Consider the following 14,840-nt stretch of genomic DNA (forward strand, 5'->3'; position numbering starts at 1 on the left):
CCCTAGTTGTGAGACGGTCGAAGGATGGACGGGGTGGGCACTGAGTCTGTGGGAACCATGCAGAGTGGCGTACAGGGCCCTAGCCTCGCACCTCCATGTTAGGGACCATCAGCTGGTCTGTGTTCAGCAAAAGAGCTTCAGGCGGACACCCACTCGTGGCAGTGTCTTCCCACTTGAGGAAAGAAGGGAGAACAAAGACAGACTCTGGGCAGGTTGGGTTCTGTGATTTCAGGGCAGGCTCCAGCTCGGAGGTTTCCAAAACGTATAAAGGAAGAACTTGAGCTTTGGTCCTCCGTCCTCTATACTTCTCAGAAACGCATCCAAATGCGTGAGGAGAGTGTGCGTAGGACGGACTGGCCACAGTTTGCAGACAGCCGAAAGAAGGAAGCGGTTGCATCTGACTCTGCTGGAATCAGGCAGACTGGCCTACAGGGCCCAAGTCTCACCCGTCCATGTTGGTGACCATCAAAATGACTGTGTCCAGCGAACCCTCTTCAGGCGGACCCCCACTCGGGGCAGTGTCTTCCCAGTGGAGGAAAGAAGAGAGAAGAAGGACGGACTCGGGGCAGGTTGGATTCTGTGAGTTCAGTGCAGGCTCCAGCTCTTAGGGTTCCAACACTATAGAGGAAGAACACGACCTTTGCTCCTCCCGACTCTGTACCTCTCACAAAGCTTCAACAACCGTGATGAAAGTGTGCGTAAGGACAGACTCGCCACAGTTTTGAGACAGGCCAAGGTTGGAAACCGTTGCATCTGTCTCTGCTGGAAACATGCAGACTGGCGTACACAGCCCTCGTCTAGCACGTCCCTACCGGTGGGCATCGGAAGGTCTGTGTTCAGTGACACAGCGTCAGGCGGACCCGCACTCGGGGCAGTGTCTTCGCAGTGGAGGAAAGAAGAGAGAAGAAGGACGGACTCGGGGCAGGTTGGATTCTGTGAGTTCAGTGCAGGCTCCAGCTCTTAGGGTTCCATAACGTATATAGGAAGAACACGACCCTTGCTCCTCCCGACTCTGGACCACTCCCAAAGCTTCAACAACCGTGATGAAAGTGTGCGTCAGGACGGACTCGCCACAGTTTTGAGACAGGCCAAGGTTGGAAACCGTTGCATCTGTCTCTGCTGGAAACATGCAGACAGGCGTACACGTCCCTAGTCTCACACCTCCCACCGGAGGCCATCGGAAGGTCTGTGTTCAGTGACACAGCGTCAGTCAAACCCCCACTCGGGGCAGTGTCTTCCCAGTGGAGGAAAGAAGAGAGAAGAAGGACGGACTCGGGGCAGGTTGGATTCTGTGACTTCAGTGCAGGCTCCAGCTCTTAGGGTTCCAACGCTATAGAGGAAGAACACGACCTTTGCTCCTCCCGACTCTGTACCTCTCCCAAAGCTTCAACAACCGTGATGAAAGTGTGCGTAAGGACAGACTCGCCACAGTTTTGAGACAGGCCAAGGTTGGAAACCGTTGCAAATGACGCTGCTGGAAACATGCAGACTGGCGTACACAGCCCTCGTCTCGCACGTCCCTACCGGTGGCCATCGGAAGGTCTGTGTTCAGTGACACAGCGTCAGGCGGACCCGCACTCGGGGCAGTGTCTTCGCAGTGGAGGAAAGAAGAGAGAAGAAGGACGGACTCGGGGCAGGTTGGATTCTGTGAGTTCAGTGCAGGCTCCAGCTCTTAGGGTTCCATAACGTATATAGGAAGAACACGACCCTTGTTCCTCCCGACTCTGGACCACTCCCAAAGCTTCAACAACCGTGATGAAAGTGTGCGTAAGGACAGACTCGCCACAGTTTTGAGACAGGCCAAGGTTGGAAACCGTTGCATCTGTCTCTGCTGGAAACATGCAGACAGGCGTACACGTCCCTAGTCTCACACGTCCCACCGGAGGCCATCGGAAGGTCTGTGTTCAGTGACACAGCGTCAGGCGAACCCCCACTCGGGGCAGTGTCTTCCCAGTGGAGGAAAGAAGAGAGAAGAAGGACGGACTCGGGGCAGGTTGGATTCTGTGACTTCAGTGCAGGCTCCAGCTCTTAGGGTTCCAACGCTATAGAGGAAGAACACGACCTTTGCTCCTCCCGACTCTGTAACTCTCACAAAGCTTCAACAACCGTGATGAAAGTGTGCGTAAGGACAGACTCGCCACAGTTTTGAGACAGGCCAAGGTTGGAAACCGTTGCAAATGACGCTGCTGGAAACATGCAGACTGGCGTACACAGCCCTCGTCTCGCACGTCCCTACTGGTGGCCATCGGAAGGTCTGTGTTCAGTGACACAGCGTCAGGCGGACCCGCACTCGGGGCAGTGTCTTCGCAGTGGAGGAAAGAAGAGAGAAGGACGGACTCGGGGCAGGTTGGATTCTGTGAGTTCAGTGCAGGCTCCAGCTCTTAGGGTTCCATAACGTATATAGGAAGAACACGACCCTTGCTCCTCCCGACTCTGGACCACTCCCAAAGCTTCAACAACCGTGATGAAAGTGTGCGTCAGGACGGACTCGCCACAGTTTTGAGACAGGCCAAGGTTGGAAACCGTTGCATCTGTCTCTGCTGGAAACATGCAGACTGGCGTACACGGCCCTAGTCTCGCACGTCCCTACTGGTGGCCATCGGAAGGTCTGTGTTCAGTGACACAGCGTCAGGCGGACCCCCACTCGGGGCAGTGTCTTCGCAGTGGAGGAAAGAAGAGCGAAGAAGGAGGGACTCGGGGCCGGTTGGATTCTGTGAGTTCAGTGCAGGCTACAGCTCTTAGGTTGATCAAAGGTGTAGAGGAAGAACACGAACTTTGGACCTCCCCACTCTGTAGCTCTCTGAAATGCTTCAAAATTCGTGAGGAGAGTTTGCCTGAAGACGGACTGGCCACAGTTCGCAGACGGTCGAAGGATGGAAGCGGTTGGAACTGAGTCTGTTGGAAGCATGCAGAGCGGCATCCAGGGCCCTCGTCTCGCACGTCCATGCCGGTGACCAGCGGAGGGTTTGGGTTCAGTGAAACAGCTTCCGGCGGACACCTACTCGTCGCAGTGTCTTGCCAGTGGAGGAAAGAAGATAGAAGAAGGACGGACCCTGGGCAGGTTAGTTTCTGTGAGTTCAGTGCAGGCTCCAGCTCGTAGGTTTCCAAAACCTATCTAGGAAGAACACGCACTTTGGTCCTCCCTCCTCTGGACCACTCAGAAACGCAACCCAATTCGTGAGGAAAGTGTGCGTCAGGACGGACTCGCCCTAGTTGTGAGACGGTCGAAGGATGGAAGGGGTGGGCACTGAGTCTGTGGGAACCATGCAGAGTGGCGTACAGGGCCCTAGCCTCGCACCTCCATGTTAGGGACCATCAGCTGGTCTGTGTTCAGCAAAAGAGCTTCAGGCGGACACCCACTCGTGGCAGTGTCTTCCCACTTGAGGAAAGAAGGGAGAACAAAGACAGACTCTGGGCAGGTTGGGTTCTGTGATTTCAGGGCAGGCTCCAGCTCGGAGGTTTCCAAAACGTATAAAGGAAGAACTTGAGCTTTGGTCCTCCGTCCTCTATACCTCTCAGAAACGCATCCAAATGCGTGAGGAGAGTGTGCGTAGGACGGACTGGCCACAGTTTGCAGACAGCCGAAAGAAGGAAGCGGTTGCATCTGACTCTGCTGGAATCAGGCAGACTGGCCTACAGGGCCCAAGTCTCACCCGTCCATGTTGGTGACCATCAAAATGACTGTGTCCAGCGAACCCTCTTCAGGCGGACCCCCACTCGGGGCAGTGTCTTCCCAAGGGAGGAAAGAAGAGAGAAGAAGGACGGACTCGGGGCAGGTTGGATTCTGTGACTTCAGTGCAGGCTCCAGCTCTTAGGGTTCCAACGCTATAGAGGAAGAACACGACCTTTGCTCCTCCCGACTCTGTAACTCTCACAAAGCTTCAACAACCGTGATGAAAGTGTGCGTAAGGACAGACTCGCCACAGTTTTGAGACAGGCCAAGGTTGGAAACCGTTGCAAATGACGCTGCTGGAAACATGCAGACTGGCGTACACAGCCCTCGTCTCGCACGTCCCTACCGGTGGCCATCGGAAGGTCTGTGTTCAGTGACACAGCGTCAGGCGGACCCGCACTCGGGGCAGTGTCTTCGCAGTGGAGGAAAGAAGAGAGAAGAAGGACGGACTCGGGGCAGGTTGGATTCTGTGAGTTCAGTGCAGGCTCCAGCTCTTAGGGTTCCACAACGTATATAGGAAGAACACGACCTTTGCTCCTCCCGACTCTGGACCACTCCCAAAGCTTCAACATTCGTGAGGATAGTGTGCGTCAGGACGGACTCGCCACAGTTTTGAGACAGGCCAAGGTTGGAAACCGTTGCATCTGTCTCTGCTGGAAACATGCAGACAGGCGTACACGTCCCTAGTCTCACACGTCCCACCGGAGGCCATCGGAAGGTCTGTGTTCAGTGACACAGCGTCAGGCAAACCCCCACTCGGGGCAGTGTCTTCCCAGTGGAGGAAAGAAGAGAGAAGAAGGACGGACTCGGGGCAGGTTGGATTCTGTGACTTCAGTGCAGGCTCCAGCTCTTAGGGTTCCAACGCTATAGAGGAAGAACACGACCTTTGCTCCTCCCGACTCTGTACCTCTCCCAAAGCTTCAACAACCGTGATGAAAGTGTGCGTAAGGACAGACTCGCCACAGTTTTGAGACAGGCCAAGGTTGGAAACCGTTGCAAATGACGCTGCTGGAAACATGCAGACTGGCGTACACAGCCCTCGTCTCGCACGTCCCTACCGGTGGCCATCGGAAGGTCTGTGTTCAGTGACACAGCGTCAGGCGGACCCGCACTCGGGGCAGTGTCTTCGCAGTGGAGGAAAGAAGAGAGAAGAAGGACGGACTCGGGGCAGGTTGGATTCTGTGAGTTCAGTGCAGGCTCCAGCTCTTAGGGTTCCATAACGTATATAGGAAGAACACGACCCTTGCTCCTCCCGGCTCTGGACCACTCCCAAAGCTTCAACAACCGTGATGAAAGTGTGCGTCAGGGCGGACTCGCCCTAGTTGTGAGACGGTCGAAGGATGGAAGGGGTGGGCACTGAGTCTGTGGGAACCATGCAGAGTGGCGTACAGGGCCCTAGCCTCGCACCTCCATGTTAGGGACCATCAGCTGGTCTGTGTTCAGCAAAAGAGCTTCAGGCGGACACCCACTCGTGGCAGTGTCTTCCCACTTGAGGAAAGAAGGGAGAACAAAGACAGACTCTGGGCAGGTTGGGTTCTGTGATTTCAGGGCAGGCTCCAGCTCGGAGGTTTCCAAAACGTATAAAGGAAGAACTTGAGCTTTGGTCCTCCGTCCTCTATACCTCTCAGAAACGCATCCAAATGCGTGAGGAGAGTGTGCGTAGGACGGACTGGCCACAGTTTGCAGACAGCCGAAAGAAGGAAGCGGTTGCATCTGACTCTGCTGGAATCAGGCAGACTGGCCTACAGGGCCCAAGGCTCACCCGTCCATGTTGGTGACCATCAAAATGACTGTGTCCAGCGAACCCTCTTCAGGCGGACCCCCACTCGGGGCAGTGTCTTCCCAGGGGAGGAAAGAAGAGAGAAGAAGGACGGACTCGGGGCAGGTTGGATTCTGTGACTTCAGTGAAGGCTCCAGCTCTTAGGGTTCCATAACGTATATAGGAAGAACACGACCCTTGCTCCTCCCGACTCTGGACCACTCCCAAAGCTTCAACAACCGTGATGAAAGTGTGCGTCAGGACGGACTCGCCACAGTTTTGAGACAGGCCAAGGTTGGAAACCGTTGCATCTGTCTCTGCTGGAAACATGCAGACTGGCGTACACGGCCCTAGTCTCACACGTCCCTACCGGTGGCCATCGGAAGATCTGTGTTCAGTGACACAGCGTCAGGCGGACCCCCACTCGGGGCAGTGTCTTCGCAGTGGAGGAAAGAAGAGCGAAGAAGGACGGACTCGGGGCCGGTTGGATTCTGTGAGTTCAGTGCAGGCTACAGCTCTTAGGTTGATCAAAGGTGTAGAGGAAGAACACGAACTTTGGACCTCCCCACTCTGTAGCTCTCTGAAATGCTTCAAAATTCGTGAGGAGAGTGTGCCTGAAGACGGACTGGCCACAGTTCGCAGACGGTCGAAGGATGGAAGCGGTTGGAACTGAGTCTGTTGGAAGCATGCAGAGCGGCATCCAGGGCCCTAGTCTCGCACGTCCATGCCGGTGACCACCGGAGGGTTTGGGTTGAGTGAAACAGCTTCCGGCGGACACCTACTCGTCGCAGTGTCTTGCCAGTGGAGGAAAGAAGAGCGAAGAAGGACGGACCCTGGGCCGGTTGGAATCTGTGAGTTCAGTGCAGGCTCCAGTTCGTAGGTTTCCAAAACCTATCTAGGAAGAACACGCACTTTGGTCCTCCCTCCTCTGGACCGCTCAGAAACGCAACCCAATTCGTGAGGAGAGTGTGCGTCAGGACGGACTCGCCCTAGTTGTGAGACGGTCGAAGGATGGAAGGGGTGGGCACTGAGTCTGTGGGAACCATGCAGAGTGGCGTACAGGGCCCTAGCCTCGCACCTCCATGTTAGGGACCATCAGCTGGTCTGTGTTCAGCAAAAGAGCTTCAGGCGGACACCCACTCGTGGCAGTGTCTTCCCACTTGAGGAAAGAAGGGAGAACAAAGACAGACTCTGGGCAGGTTGGGTTCTGTGATTTCAGGGCAGGCTCCAGCTCGGAGGTTTCCAAAACGTATAAAGGAAGAACTTGAGCTTTGGTCCTCCGTCCTCTATACCTCTCAGAAACGCATCCAAATGCGTGAGGAGAGTGTGCGTAGGACGGACTGGCCACAGTTTGCAGACAGCCGAAAGAAGGAAGCGGTTGCATCTGACTCTGCTGGAATCAGGCAGACTGGCCTACAGGGCCCAAGTCTCACCCGTCCATGTTGGTGACCATCAAAATGACTGTGTCCAGCGAACCCTCTTCAGGCGGACCCCCACTCGGGGCAGTGTCTTCCCAGTGGAGGAAAGAAGAGAGAAGAAGGACGGACTCGGGGCAGGTTGGATTCTGTGAGTTCAGTGCAGGCTCCAGCTCTTAGGGTTCCACAACGTATATAGGAAGAACACGACCTTTGCTCCTCCCGACTCTGGACCACTCCCAAAGCTTCAACATTCGTGAGGATAGTGTGCGTCAGGACGGACTCGCCACAGTTTTGAGACAGGCCAAGGTTGGAAACCGTTGCATCTGTCTCTGCTGGAAACATGCAGACAGGCGTACACGTCCCTAGTCTCACACGTCCCACCGGAGGCCATCGGAAGGTCTGTGTTCAGTGACACAGCGTCAGGCAAACCCCCACTCGGGGCAGTGTCTTCCCAGTGGAGGAAAGAAGAGAGAAGAAGGACGGACTCGGGGCAGGTTGGATTCTGTGACTTCAGTGCAGGCTCCAGCTCTTAGGGTTCCAACGCTATAGAGGAAGAACACGACCTTTGCTCCTCCCGACTCTGTAACTCTCACAAAGCTTCAACAACCGTGATGAAAGTGTGCGTAAGGACAGACTCACCACAGTTTTGAGACAGGCCAAGGTTGGAAACCGTTGCAAATGACGCTGCTGGAAACATGCAGACTGGCGTACACAGCCCTCGTCTCGCACGTCCCTACGGGTGGCCATCGGAAGGTCTGTGTTCAGTGACACAGCGTCAGGCGGACCCGCACTCGGGGCAGTGTCTTCGCAGTGGAGGAAAGAAGAGAGAAGAAGGACGGACTCGGGGCAGGTTGGATTCTGTGAGTTCAGTGCAGGCTCCAGCTCTTAGGGTTCCATAACGTATATAGGAAGAACACGACCCTTGCTCCTCCCGGCTCTGGACCACTCCCAAAGCTTCAACAACCGTGATGAAAGTGTGCGTCAGGGCGGACTCGCCCTAGTTGTGAGACGGTCGAAGGATGGACGGGGTGGGCACTGAGTCTGTGGGAACCATGCAGAGTGGCGTACAGGGCCCTAGCCTCGCACCTCCATGTTAGGGACCATCAGCTGGTCTGTGTTCAGCAAAAGAGCTTCAGGCGGACACCCACTCGTGGCAGTGTCTTCCCACTTGAGGAAAGAAGGGAGAACAAAGACAGACTCTGGGCAGGTTGGGTTCTGTGATTTCAGGGCAGGCTCCAGCTCGGAGGTTTCCAAAACGTATAAAGGAAGAACTTGAGCTTTGGTCCTCCGTCCTCTATACCTCTCAGAAACGCATCCAAATGCGTGAGGAGAGTGTGCGTAGGACGGACTGGCCACAGTTTGCAGACAGCCGAAAGAAGGAAGCGGTTGCATCTGACTCTGCTGGAATCAGGCAGACTGGCCTACAGGGCCCAAGTCTCACCCGTCCATGTTGGTGACCATCAAAATGACTGTGTCCAGCGAACCCTCTTCAGGCGGACCCCCACTCGGGGCAGTGTCTTCCCAGTGGAGGAAAGAAGAGAGAAGAAGGACGGACTCGGGGCAGGTTGGATTCTGTGAGTTCAGTGCAGGCTCCAGCTCTTAGGGTTCCAACGCTATAGAGGAAGAACACGACCTTTGCTCCTCCCGACTCTGTACCTCTCACAAAGCTTCAACAACCGTGATGAAAGTGTGCGTAAGGACAGACTCGCCACAGTTTTGAGACAGGCCAAGGTTGGAAACCGTTGCATCTGTCTCTGCTGGAAACATGCAGACTGGCGTACACAGCCCTCGTCTAGCACGTCCCTACCGGTGGGCATCGGAAGGTCTGTGTTCAGTGACACAGCGTCAGGCGGACCCGCACTCGGGGCAGTGTCTTCCCAGTGGAGGAAAGAAGAGAGAAGAAGGACGGACTCGGGGCAGGTTGGATTCTGTGAGTTCAGTGCAGGCTCCAGCTCTTAGGGTTCCATAACGTATATAGGAAGAACACGACCCTTGCTCCTCCCGACTCTGGACCACTCCCAAAGCTTCAACAACCGTGATGAAAGTGTGCGTCAGGACGGACTCGCCACAGTTTTGAGACAGGCCAAGGTTGGAAACCGTTGCATCTGTCTCTGCTGGAAACATGCAGACAGGCGTACACGTCCCTAGTCTCACACCTCCCACCGGAGGCCATCGGAAGGTCTGTGTTCAGTGACACAGCGTCAGTCGAACCCCCACTCGGGGCAGTGTCTTCCCAGTGGAGGAAAGAAGAGAGAAGAAGGACGGACTCGGGGCAGGTTGGATTCTGTGACTTCAGTGCAGGCTCCAGCTCTTAGGGTTCCAACGCTATAGAGGAAGAACACGACCTTTGCTCCTCCCGACTCTGTACCTCTCCCAAAGCTTCAACAACCGTGATGAAAGTGTGCGTAAGGACAGACTCGCCACAGTTTTGAGACAGGCCAAGGTTGGAAACCGTTGCAAATGACGCTGCTGGAAACATGCAGACTGGCGTACACAGCCCTCGTCTCGCACGTCCCTACCGGTGGCCATCGGAAGGTCTGTGTTCAGTGACACAGCGTCAGGCGGACCCGCACTCGGGGCAGTGTCTTCGCAGTGGAGGAAAGAAGAGAGAAGAAGGACGGACTCGGGGCAGGTTGGATTCTGTGAGTTCAGTGCAGGCTCCAGCTCTTAGGGTTCCATAACGTATATAGGAAGAACACGACCCTTGTTCCTCTCGACTCTGGACCACTCCCAAAGCTTCAACAACCGTGATGAAAGTGTGCGTAAGGACAGACTCGCCACAGTTTTGAGACAGGCCAAGGTTGGAAACCGTTGCATCTGTCTCTGCTGGAAACATGCAGACAGGCGTACACGTCCCTAGTCTCACACGTCCCACCGGAGGCCATCGGAAGGTCTGTGTTCAGTGACACAGCGTCAGGCGAACCCCCACTCGGGGCAGTGTCTTCCCAGTGGAGGAAAGAAGAGAGAAGAAGGACGGACTCGGGGCAGGTTGGATTCTGTGACTTCAGTGCAGGCTCCAGCTCTTAGGGTTCCAACGCTATAGAGGAAGAACACGACCTTTGCTCCTCCCGACTCTGTAACTCTCACAAAGCTTCAACAACCGTGATGAAAGTGTGCGTAAGGACAGACTCGCCACAGTTTTGAGACAGGCCAAGGTTGGAAACCGTTGCAAATGACGCTGCTGGAAACATGCAGACTGGCGTACACAGCCCTCGTCTCGCACGTCCCTACTGGTGGCCATCGGAAGGTCTGTGTTCAGTGACACAGCGTCAGGCGGACCCGCACTCGGGGCAGTGTCTTCGCAGTGGAGGAAAGAAGAGAGAAGGACGGACTCGGGGCAGGTTGGATTCTGTGAGTTCAGTGCAGGCTCCAGCTCTTAGGGTTCCATAACGTATATAGGAAGAACACGACCCTTGCTCCTCCCGACTCTGGACCACTCCCAAAGCTTCAACAACCGTGATGAAAGTGTGCGTCAGGACGGACTCGCCACAGTTTTGAGACAGGCCAAGGTTGGAAACCGTTGCATCTGTCTCTGCTGGAAACATGCAGACTGGCGTACACGGCCCTAGTCTCGCACGTCCCTACTGGTGGCCATCGGAAGGTCTGTGTTCAGTGACACAGCGTCAGGCGGACCCCCACTCGGGGCAGTGTCTTCGCAGTGGAGGAAAGAAGAGCGAAGAAGGAGGGACTCGGGGCCGGTTGGATTCTGTGAGTTCAGTGCAGGCTACAGCTCTTAGGTTGATCAAAGGTGTAGAGGAAGAACACGAACTTTGGACCTCCCCACTCTGTAGCTCTCTGAAATGCTTCAAAATTCGTGAGGAGAGTTTGCCTGAAGACGGACTGGCCACAGTTCGCAGACGGTCGAAGGATGGAAGCGGTTGGAACTGAGTCTGTTGGAAGCATGCAGAGCGGCATCCAGGGCCCTCGTCTCGCACGTCCATGCCGGTGACCAGCGGAGGGTTTGGGTTCAGTGAAACAGCTTCCGGCGGACACCTACTCGTCGCAGTGTCTTGCCAGTGGAGGAAAGAAGATAGAAGAAGGACGGACCCTGGGCAGGTTAGTTTCTGTGAGTTCAGTGCAGGCTCCAGCTCGTAGGTTTCCAAAACCTATCTAGGAAGAACACGCACTTTGGTCCTCCCTCCTCTGGACCGCTCAGAAACGCAACCCAATTCGTGAGGAAAGTGTGCGTCAGGACGGACTCGCCCTAGTTGTGAGACGGTCGAAGGATGGAAGGGGTGGGCACTGAGTCTGTGGGAACCATGCAGAGTGGCGTACAGGGCCCTAGCCTCGCACCTCCATGTTAGGGACCATCAGCTGGTCTGTGTTCAGCAAAAGAGCTTCAGGCGGACACCCACTCGTGGCAGTGTCTTCCCACTTGAGGAAAGAAGGGAGAACAAAGACAGACTCTGGGCAGGTTGGGTTCTGTGATTTCAGGGCAGGCTCCAGCTCGGAGGTTTCCAAAACGTATAAAGGAAGAACTTGAGCTTTGGTCCTCCGTCCTCTATACCTCTCAGAAACGCATCCAAATGCGTGAGGAGAGTGTGCGTAGGACGGACTGGCCACAGTTTGCAGACAGCCGAAAGAAGGAAGCGGTTGCATCTGACTCTGCTGGAATCAGGCAGACTGGCCTACAGGGCCCAAGTCTCACCCGTCCATGTTGGTGACCATCAAAATGACTGTGTCCAGCGAACCCTCTTCAGGCGGACCCCCACTCGGGGCAGTGTCTTCCCAAGGGAGGAAAGAAGAGAGAAGAAGGACGGACTCGGGGCAGGTTGGATTCTGTGACTTCAGTGCAGGCTCCAGCTCTTAGGGTTCCAACGCTATAGAGGAAGAACACGACCTTTGCTCCTCCCGACTCTGTAACTCTCACAAAGCTTCAACAACCGTGATGAAAGTGTGCGTAAGGACAGACTCGCCACAGTTTTGAGACAGGCCAAGGTTGGAAACCGTTGCAAATGACGCTGCTGGAAACATGCAGACTGGCGTACACAGCCCTCGTCTCGCACGTCCCTACCGGTGGCCATCGGAAGGTCTGTGTTCAGTGACACAGCGTCAGGCGGACCCGCACTCGGGGCAGTGTCTTCGCAGTGGAGGAAAGAAGAGAGAAGAAGGACGGACTCGGGGCAGGTTGGATTCTGTGAGTTCAGTGCAGGCTCCAGCTCTTAGGGTTCCACAACGTATATAGGAAGAACACGACCTTTGCTCCTCCCGACTCTGGACCACTCCCAAAGCTTCAACATTCGTGAGGATAGTGTGCGTCAGGACGGACTCGCCACAGTTTTGAGACAGGCCAAGGTTGGAAACCGTTGCATCTGTCTCTGCTGGAAACATGCAGACAGGCGTACACGTCCCTAGTCTCACACGTCCCACCGGAGGCCATCGGAAGGTCTGTGTTCAGTGACACAGCGTCAGGCAAACCCCCACTCGGGGCAGTGTCTTCCCAGTGGAGGAAAGAAGAGAGAAGAAGGACGGACTCGGGGCAGGTTGGATTCTGTGACTTCAGTGCAGGCTCCAGCTCTTAGGGTTCCAACGCTATAGAGGAAGAACACGACCTTTGCTCCTCCCGACTCTGTAACTCTCACAAAGCTTCAACAACCGTGATGAAAGTGTGCGTAAGGACAGACTCACCACAGTTTTGAGACAGGCCAAGGTTGGAAACCGTTGCAAATGACGCTGCTGGAAACATGCAGACTGGCGTACACAGCCCTCGTCTCGCACGTCCCTACGGGTGGCCATCGGAAGGTCTGTGTTCAGTGACACAGCGTCAGGCGGACCTGCACTCGGGGCAGTGTCTTCGCAGTGGAGGAAAGAAGAGAGAAGAAGGACGGACTCGGGGCAGGTTGGATTCTGTGAGTTCAGTGCAGGCTCCAGCTCTTAGGGTTCCATAACGTATATAGGAAGAACACGACCCTTGCTCCTCCCGGCTCTGGACCACTCCCAAAGCTTCAACAACCGTGATGAAAGTGTGCGTCAGGGCGGACTCGCCCTAGTTGTGAGACGGTCGAAGGATGGAAGGGGTGGGCACTGAGTCTGTGGGAACCATGCAGAGTGGCGTACAGGGCCCTAGCCTCGCACCTCCATGTTAGGGACCATCAGCTGGTCTGTGTTCAGCAAAAGAGCTTCAGGCGGACACCCACTCGTGGCAGTGTCTTCCCACTTGAGGAAAGAAGGGAGAACAAAGACAGACTCTGGGCAGGTTGGGTTCTGTGATTTCAGGGCAGGCTCCAGCTCGGAGGTTTCCAAAACGTATAAAGGAAGAACTTGAGCTTTGGTCCTCCGTCCTCTATACCTCTCAGAAACGCATCCAAATGCGTGAGGAGAGTGTGCGTAGGACGGACTGGCCACAGTTTGCAGACAGCCGAAAGAAGGAAGCGGTTGCATCTGACTCTGCTGGAATCAGGCAGACTGGCCTACAGGGCCCAAGTCTCACCCGTCCATGTTGGTGACCATCAAAATGACTGTGTCCAGCGAACCCTCTTCAGGCGGACCCCCACTCGGGGCAGTGTCTTCCCAGTGGAGGAAAGAAGAGAGAAGAAGGACGGACTCGGGGCAGGTTGGATTCTGTGAGTTCAGTGCAGGCTCCAGCTCTTAGGGTTCCACAACGTATATAGGAAGAACACGACCTTTGCTCCTCCCGACTCTGGACCACTCCCAAAGCTTCAACATTCGTGAGGATAGTGTGCGTCAGGACGGACTCGCCACAGTTTTGAGACAGGCCAAGGTTGGAAACCGTTGCATCTGTCTCTGCTGGAAACATGCAGACAGGCGTACACGTCCCTAGTCTCACACGTCCCACCGGAGGCCATCGGAAGGTCTGTGTTCAGTGACACAGCGTCAGGCGGACCCGCACTCGGGGCAGTGTCTTCCCAGTGGAGGAAAGAAGAGAGAAGGACGGACTCGGGGCAGGTTGGATTCTGTGAGTTCAGTGCAGGCTCCAGCTCTTAGGGTTCCATAACGTATATAGGAAGAACACGACCCTTGCTCCTCCCGACTCTGGACCACTCCCAAAGCTTCAACAACCGTGATGAAAGTGTGCGTCAGGACGGACTCGCCACAGTTTTGAGACAGGCCAAGGTTGGAAACCGTTGCATCTGTCTCTGCTGGAAACATGCAGACTGGCGTACACGGCCCTAGTCTCGCACGTCCCTACTGGTGGCCATCGGAAGGTCTGTGTTCAGTGACACAGCGTCAGGCGGACCCCCACTCGGGGCAGTGTCTTCGCAGTGGAGGAAAGAAGAGCGAAGAAGGAGGGACTCGGGGCCGGTTGGATTCTGTGAGTTCAGTGCAGGCTACAGCTCTTAGGTTGATCAAAGGTGTAGAGGAAGAACACGAACTTTGGACCTCCCCACTCTGTAGCTCTCTGAAATGCTTCAAAATTCGTGAGGAGAGTGTGCCTGAAGACGGACTGGCCACAGTTCGCAGACGGTCGAAGGATGGAAGCGGTTGGAACTGAGTCTGTTGGAAGCATGCAGAGCGGCATCCAGGGCCCTAGTCTCGCACGTCCATGCCGGTGACCAGCGGAGGGTTTGGGTTCAGTGAAACAGCTTCCGGCGGACACCTACTCGTCGCAGTGTCTTGCCAGTGGAGGAAAGAAGATAGAAGAAGGACGGACCCTGGGCAGGTTAGTTTCTGTGAGTTCAGTGCAGGCTCCAGCTCGTAGGTTTCCAAAACCTATCTAGGAAGAACACGCACTTTGGTCCTCCCTCCTCTGGACCACTCAGAAACGCAACCCAATTCGTGAGGAAAGTGTGCGTCAGGACGGACTCGCCCTAGTTGTGAGACGGTCGAAGGATGGAAGGGGTGGGCACTGAGTCTGTGGGAACCATGCAGAGTGGCGTACAGGGCCCTAGCCTCGCACCTCCATGTTAGGGACCATCAGCTGGTCTGTGTTCAGCAAAAGAGCTTCAGGCGGACACCCACTCGTGGCAGTGTCTTCCCACTTGAAGAAAGAAGGGAGAACAAAGACAGACTCTGGGCAGGTTGGGTTCTG

This window comes from Martes martes (assembly GCF_963455335.1).
Source record: "Martes martes genome assembly, chromosome: 12".
NCBI classification, from domain to species: domain Eukaryota; kingdom Metazoa; phylum Chordata; class Mammalia; order Carnivora; family Mustelidae; genus Martes; species Martes martes.